This window comes from Bufo gargarizans, chromosome 7, assembly GCF_014858855.1.
Source record: "Bufo gargarizans isolate SCDJY-AF-19 chromosome 7, ASM1485885v1, whole genome shotgun sequence".
Lineage (NCBI taxonomy): Eukaryota > Metazoa > Chordata > Amphibia > Anura > Bufonidae > Bufo > Bufo gargarizans.
This window is the reverse complement of record NC_058086.1, coordinates 85,426,418-85,434,955: the sequence shown is the minus strand read 5'-3', so window position 1 is coordinate 85,434,955 and position 8,538 is coordinate 85,426,418.

Below are 8,538 nucleotides of genomic sequence, written 5' to 3'. Positions count from 1 at the left end.
GGGAACTGGCCCGCACCTGCGCACTGCTCTGCCCATTATGGGCAGATGAACTGCTTTTCATATTGCGCATGCGTCGGCCAACTAAAGACAGCCGGCCGGCGCATGCGCAATATGAAAGGATGTTCCTCTGCCCATAATATTCATCTCCATTATCGATTTAGGCAAACTTGTGTGAAAACGTAAGTGACCATCTTTGGCCTTAAAGAGCAACTTTTTTCAGGCATATTGCAAGAGTCATCCTTAGGCTACTTTCATAGGTCCGTTCGTGAGCTCCGTTTGAAGGAGCTCACGAGCGGACCCGAACGCCTCCGTCCAGCCCTGATGCAGTCTGAATGGAGCGGATCCGCTCAGACTGCATCAGTCTGGCGGCGTTCAGCCTCCGCTCCGCTCGCCTCCGCACGGACAGGCGGACAGCTGAACGCTGCTTGCAGCGTTCAGCTTTCCGCCAGGCCGTGCGGAGGCGAGCGGATCCGTTCAGACTTACAATGTAAGTCAATGGGAACGGATCCGCTTGAAGATGTCACCATATGGCTCAATCTTCAAGCGGATCCGTCCCCCATTGACTTTCAATGTAAAGTCTGAACGGATCCGCTCAGGCTACTTTCGCACTTAGAATTTTTTCTAAGTTATTAATGCAGATGGATCCGTACTGAACGGAGCCTCCGTCTGCATTAATATGATCGGATCCGTTCAGAACGGATCCGATCGAACGCCAGTGTGAAAGTAGCCTTATTTGTCAACTATTTGCAGGATGTTCATTTGCCTCGTGTTGTGCAATTTTGTCCCTCATTTTTGATAAATTATGCAACAGAGGCCTCTATGGGAGCTGTCAATGTGTATGAGAACACAGCCTTACATATCAAGTGGGGAGAAATAGCCCTCAGCCAAACAGTTACCTCACTTGTATGGGAAATCTTAGGGCATGTTCACAGGACATAAAATGAACATTAAAAATGTGCTGAGGAATTTGTCACAAAACAACACCTTGCGTAGAGTTAGATGCATATAGGGAAGCCAACAGTTTGTATGCTTTCTTCTGAGAACTTTAGTACTGCTCACACTCCAGAAAGGTACTTTGGTTAAAGGATTTCCTATTAAACTGGGATTAGAATGCTGGGCTTACTTGTCTGAGGCCATTGGAAGCAGTGATTGACTGAATACAGACTGTACAATATCCACTATGTAAATATTGGATAATACACAGCCTGTGGCTTTTGCTGTATAGTAAAGTAAGAGTGCTTGAAATGTTTTTTCAAACTAGTAAGGATGCACTGGCTTCTGTGTTGAGATCATTAACACTTTTACTAATTACCTTCCAATTTGGTGATTACCAATTATTTATTCCAACAAAGAAGCCAGTGCACCTTCTTTTTGGGGTTTTGCATATAAGTATACCTAAAACACCAAAATATTTTTCAGAACTTGTGAACATCATACTTGAGGCTTTTCTTGGGACATGAAATATTAAAACAAGCTCAAAATGTTAAAATAATAAGGCTTGTCAATATATTGACCTTGAAGATACCTCATTACTCCCTAGAACACAATGGGTGTGATTGACTGTTCTGGTAGCATTAAACGGAGTCTGTCACGAGCGACCTTCATTCCCAGCAGTTTGCATTGCTGTGGCTCACCCAATCAAAACACTGTTTTTCTTTTCTTGATGAGACTCCATTACAGAGTTATCAGTTTTTCTTAATATGCAAATTAGGACTTTGGTGCATTGAGGGCATCCCCACCAAATAACCTGTCAATAGGTTTTTATTTAAAATGTCTTATTTTGCTTCTATAGCTCTTATACAGATCTGTGCTCCTCCATGATAACAGACAACCCTGTATAGCACGATCCTGTGGTCAACTCCTACAGGCTGCCAGCTCTGCAATTGCTCTCCCTAATCCTCCAGACTGACAGACTGAAGGGGAAGGTGGGGGGGGGGTGTCTGCTTTAGATGATCATAACACTGGTTTGATAGCAGCTAGAGATATGGGCTATAGTGTTTGAAAGCTGAAATTCCAAGCTTTCAGTTAATACCAGAGAGCGCATTGCACCCGCACTGAATCCGGACCCATTCTTTTCTATAGGGACTGTGCAGATGAGGTGATTTTCACGCATCACTTGTGCGTTGCGTGCAAATCGCAGCATGCTCCTCTTTGTGCGTTTTCCACGCAACTCAGGCCCTATAGAAGTGAATGGGGCTGCGTGAAAATCGCAAGCATTCGCAAGCAAGTGCGGATGAGGTGCGATTTTCACGCACAGTTGCTAGGAGACGATCAGGATGGGGAAATAGCATTCTTAATACAGAATGAATAGTACAATGGAGCTAGAGGGTTTACATTTTTTTTTACTCACCTTAATCCACTTGTTCGCACAGCCCGGCTCTTCTGTCTTCTTCTTTGCTGTGCACAGGAAAAGTACCTGTGGTGACGTCACTACGCTCATCACATGATCCATCACCCTGTTAAAAGATCATGTGATTGACCATGTGATTAGCACAGTGTGGCGAAACCAACCTCGCCACAGTGTTTTGGAGGGGGCTGTTTACCAGCCTCCTGCCCTGGGATTATGGTCCCTTAAGTTATTGGGTCTTAAGGCACTTGGGACGGAGCCCTCTGTCCCTGGATTGCATCCTTTGCCTTACTTGCTTGGATGAAGCATATGGTGAGAACAATAGATAGCGGCCATTTTAGCTCACAGACACTGTTCTGACTTTTCAACACGGTGCTATCTTGCCTGTATTTGGTGCACAGAGACATCATTCAGTAGTTATAAACTACCAAACAGGGGACACATTTATTAGTGACTATTTTCGGTATAACTTGTATATTTTCAGTGTAACTGTATCTTCCAAACTACTGAACAGATGTGGGTGAATTTTGGACATGTGGTTCACCCAGATCCCCCGGTTCCGAGGATATATTGGTTATGGGGTTATTGCATGTTTTGGGGTTCCTGTGATATGTTTTATAAAACTGTATTTCTATGCCTTTGATAATTATATTCGCCCTTGTGTTCAAATAATCATCATCGGCAGAGGGGAGGATTTTGTGTGGGTGTGTTTCTATTGTCCCATTGTGTGTTTAAATGGTGATGTCTGTCCTGTTGTCTCCACATGTGTATTGGTGATCTCCCCTTTGTCCTGAGAGATAATTGGATTGCCCTCGGTTGTCTCCCAGGCAGAGAGGAGGAAACCATGATGCATTGTGGGGATGTGTTGTATCTGTTCTGTATTTGCAAAACTGTAATAAAAACCAGGCTGGGTGTGCCAGACCACTGGCTGACCCTCAAGACAGAGCCTTGTCTCGTTATTGGGGGGATTCCCTGTATGCTGTTGCAGACTGATTGCCAGGAGTGTAAGCTGACTGATACGCTTTTCCTGTTCGTCTGCTGTCAGCTATTTGTGAGGTTCCAGTTTGGAGTGCTATTTTGTATCCAGTTCGGGAGGTTGGTGTTCTGCAGTAGCTGTGCCTGTCTCTCGGAAAGGGGCATATCGCCTAAACGGATTTTAACCCCTTGTCTGCTGAAACGGTCCGTTACACACAGTGACGTCATTAAAGGTCCTTTTCCTGTGCACAGCAAAGATGAAGACAGAAGAGAAGCCGGGCTGCATGAACAAGTGGATTAAGGAGAGTTAAATTATTATATTTTTTTTTTAACCCCTCCAGCCATATTGTACTAAGCATTCTGTATTAAGAATTCTATTAGTTTCCCTTATAACCATGTTAGAAGGGAAAATAATACAATCTACGCAACACCTAACCAAAATCTGAACTTCTGTGAAGTTCGGGTACCAAACATGCCGATTTTTCTCATGCGCGTGCAAGACACATTGCACTCGTGCGGAAAAATTGCGCATTTTGCTGCGACGCACTCGCATTTTATCTGGGCCAAAAACATGACGCCCGTGTGAAAGAGGCCTAACAGTGATATCTCCTGTTTAACTTGGACTTTGCTGTCATTTTGGTCTTGTATAAAAGCGTGGAATGCCAGCTTTCAAAGAAGACCATGCTTCTAGCTGCTACCATTCAGGAGATATCAGCAGCTAAAAAAAAGTTGGACAGAGCAGAGCCTTTAGGTGTAACGGCAATTCCCCCAATGCTCCTAAAATCTCATTTGCATATATTAAACATTTTTCTTAGCACTGTGGGCACATATGAACATGGGAACTGACGCAGATACCTTCAGCACATCAACCAGTTTCATAAGTATAAATTTACTGACAGATGCCCTTTAACCCCTTAAGGACACATGACGTACTGGTACGGCATGTTTCCCGAGTCCTTAACCAGCTCAGCTCCCCTAGCTTAAACCCCCTTAATGACCAGACCACTTTTTACAATTCTGCACTACACTACTTTCACCGTTTATTACTCGGTCATACAACTTACCACCCAAATGAATTTTACCTCCTTTTATTCTAACTAATAGAGCTTTCATTTGGTGGTATTTCATTGCTGCTGACGTTTTTACTTTTTGGGATATTAATCGAAATTTACCGAAAGTTTTGAAAAGAAAAATGAAATTTTTCACTTTCGGTTGCAATTTTTTTTTTTTAAACTACATTTCTTTATAAATTTTTCTCTAAATTTATTGTTCTACATGTCTTTAGTAAAACAAGAAAAAAAATGCAATAAGAGTATATTTAATGGGTGAGAGAAATATCTCTAAAAGTCAACTTTTCCCATTTTTTTAAAACAAAGTTGTAATTATAGAGAGATATTTCTCTCACCCAGAATGGTCATATGTAAAAAGATACCCCAAAACACATTGCCCTACTTCTTCTGAGTACGGCGATACCAGATGTGTGTCACTTTTTTGCAGCCTAGGTGCGCAAAGGGGCCAAAATTCCTTTTAGGGGGGCATTTTTAAACATTTGGATTCCAGACTTCATCTCCCGCTTTAGGGCCCCTAAAATGCCAGGGCAGTATAAATACCCCACATGTGACCCCATTTTGGAAAGAAGACACCCCAAGGTATTCCGTGAGGGGCATGGCGAGTTCTTTTTTCTTTTGGCACAAGTTAGCAGAAATAGATATTTATTTATTTTTTTCTCACAAAGTCTCCCTTTCTGCTAACTTGTGACCAAAAATTCAATCTTACATGGACTCACTATGCCCCTCAGCGAATACCTTGGGGTGTCTTATTTCCGAAATTGGGGGTCATTTGTGGGGTATTTATACTGCCCTAACATTTTAGGGGCCCCTAAAGCTTGAGAAGAAGTCTGGAATATAAATGTCTAAAAATGTTTACGCATTTGGATTCCGTCAGGTGTATGGTGAGTTCATGTGAGATTTTATTTTTTGTCACAAGTTAGTGGAATATGAGACTTTGTAAGAAAAAAATAAAAAACTCGCCATGCCCCTCAAAAGTGATCTTTTTATAGCGCCGCAGCGATTTTACGGTGTTTTTGCAGTGATCAGAAAAAAAACAAATTCTGTCACTGCAGTGAGGCAGACTGAATGCAAGTGTGCGCACAAGATCAGGCCTGATCGGGCGAACACTGCGTTTTTTGTAGAGAACAAGTCCTATTTTTGTCCACAATTGCGGACAACAAAAGGCATTTTCTATATAGTTCTGGCAATGTGCGGATCCGCAAAATGCGGAAAGCACATTGCCGGTGTCAGTGTTTTGCGGATCCGCAAAACACATACGGACGTCTGAATGGAGCCTTACAGGGGGGTGATCAATGACAGGGGGGTTATCAGCGAGTCTATATGGGGTGATCAGGGGTTAATGAGTGACAGGGGGGTGTAGTGTACTGGTGTTTGGTGCTACTTTACAGAGTCTGCCTGAGTCCTCTGGTGGTCGATCCAAGCAAAAGGAACCACCAGAGGACCAGGTAGCAAGTATATTAGATGCTGTTATAAAAACAGCATCTAATATACCATTTAGGGGTTTAAAAAAAAAATTGCATCTACAGCCTGCCAGCGAATAATCGCCGCTGGCAGGCTGTAGAGCCACTCGTTTACCTGTCGATCCTGCGGGCGGTGCGGCAGGCGGGATCGCGATCCCCCGTCCGCCTCCTCTTGAATAATCATTGGTGGCCAGTGGTTATACCAGAGTGTCAGCACATTGCTGACACTCTGGTATAAACGGCTGACATCTGTGCTCCGATGTCAGCCGTTTAACCCTTTCCATACCGCGGTCTGTATGGACCGCGGTATGGAAGAGCAGAGGTTAACATTCGGGAGCTCCCTCCCATCGGGGGGTTGCTGTTCCTTTGCAGCCTCCAGACAGGATGGGGTCACAGAGGGAGGGAGCCCCCCTCCTTACCCGTCTGCGCAGTTGTGGCCACAACTGAGCAGACGGGGAAGGTTCCCATGGCAACCATGGACAGCATTCTGCTGTCCATGGTGCTGAACAGATCTGTGCTAAGGCATAGATCTGTTCAAAGTGTAAGTAAAATATAGTCCAATACTCTATAATACAGTACACTACACTATATACAGGGAAAATAATACAGTGAATAGACTGTCACCTGGCAACCATGCATGAAAATCGCACCGCATCCACACTTGCTTGCGGATGCTATGCGATTTTCACGCACCCCATTCACTTCTATGGGGCCTGCGTCGCGTGAAAATCGCACAATATAGAGCATGCTGCGATTTTCACTCAACGCACAAGTGATGTGTGAAAATCACCGCTCATGTGCACAGCCCCATAGAAATAAATGGGTCAGGATTCAGTGTGGGTGCAATACGTTCACCTCACGCATTGCACCCGCACGGAAAACTCGCCCGTGTGAAAGGGGCCTTAGACTATGGAGACACTAAAACACATTTTGTGTTTCAATAATGAAATCATTGTATAAAACGTACATAAATATGCAAATTGTATACATATTAGGTATCGCCGCGTCCGTGACAACCTGCTCTAAAAAATTGCCACATGATCTAACCTGTCAGATGAATGTTGTAAATAACACAAAAAGAAACAGTGCCAAAAAAACTATTTCTTGTTACCTTGCCGCACAAAAAGTGTAATTATAGAGCAACCAAAAATCATATGTACCTTAAACTAGTACCAACAATACTGCCACCCTATCCTATAGTTTCTAAAATGGGGTCACTTTTTGGAGTTTGCAGAGGGGATCAGACCCCCAAAAGTTAGTCATAAATAAAGTGACATAAAAAAAAAAGTTTTTAATAAAATTAATAAAGTAAAAAAGTAAAAAAAAAGCCCCTTTCCTCTTATGTTATAATAATAAAAAACAATAAATAAATAAATAACACACATTAGGTATCGCCGCATCCGTAATGACCGGCTCTATAAAAATATCACATGATCCCCCCTGTCTGATAAACCCCATAAAAAATAAAAACAGTGTTAAAAAATGCCATTTTTGTGACCTTACATCACAAAAAGTGCAACACCAAGCGATCAAAAAGGCGTATGCCACCTAAAATGGTATCATCAAAACAGTCACCTCATCCCGCAAAAAAATGAGCCCCTACCTAAGACAATCGCCCAAAAAAAACGAGATTTTTGTATAACTTACCAGTAAAATATCTTTCTCGCTCTTTCCTTGGGGGACACAGAAGACCTTGGGTATAGCTCATCTCCCTAGGAGGCGTGACACTAAGTGAAAACTGTTAAGCCCCTCCTCCACAGCTATACCCTCAGCCTGGAGAGAGAGACTGCCAGTTGCGTGTCCAAGCAGTGAGAAAAGGCAAAGACCAACAAGGAACCAAAAAGCCAACTACCCAACGGGTAACAAAAACTCGGAAAACGCACAGAGAAAAAAACAATGAATGGGTGGGTGCTGTGTCCCCCAAGGAAAGAGCGAGAAAGAGATTTTACTGGTAAGTTATACAAAAATCTCGTTTTCTCGCCCAGTTTCCTTGGGGGACACAGAAGACCTTGGGACGTTCAAAAGCAGTCCAAAAGGGGGAGGGACCACAGCACCAAGGTGAAGCACCCGAAAGGCATCAATGAACCGCCGCCTGTAAACCCAGGCGGGGTAAGGCAGCATCCGCCAAAGTCAGAGCATGCACCCTGTAGAAACTCAGTAAGGCGTGCAAGGCAGACCCGTGGCCACCGTGCCCAAATGCACAGCCGAAGCCCAATGCCTCCAGCCCAGGAGGCACCGACCGCTCTGGTGAAAGGAACGGTGACACCAACGACAGAATCCTGCCCTAGGTGCGGTAACCTCAGCAATAGCCAATCTGATCAAGCGGAGGAAAACCACCCTGGAGTCTGTCAACCCTATGCACAGACCTCCTGGAAACCCAAGAGGCCGAACGTCTGCAAGAGTCGGAGATCTCCAAGTAAAAACGGCAAGGCCCAAACAACGACCAAATAGGTGAGGTGTTGAAGCGAAAGGCAAACACCACCTTCAGAAGGAAGGAAGAAACGGGATGCAGAAACAGCCCTGACCTGGAAAAGACAGAAAGCTCGTAACAACAAAAAAGGCCAATCTGGCACCCGTCAGAGACACGACCGATACGGAACACGACCGTACAGGACAGAAGGGATAGAGAGAACTCCTGTAACGGCTCCAAGGAAGATTGGAGCGCCGAGAGCTCAGAATACAGTCC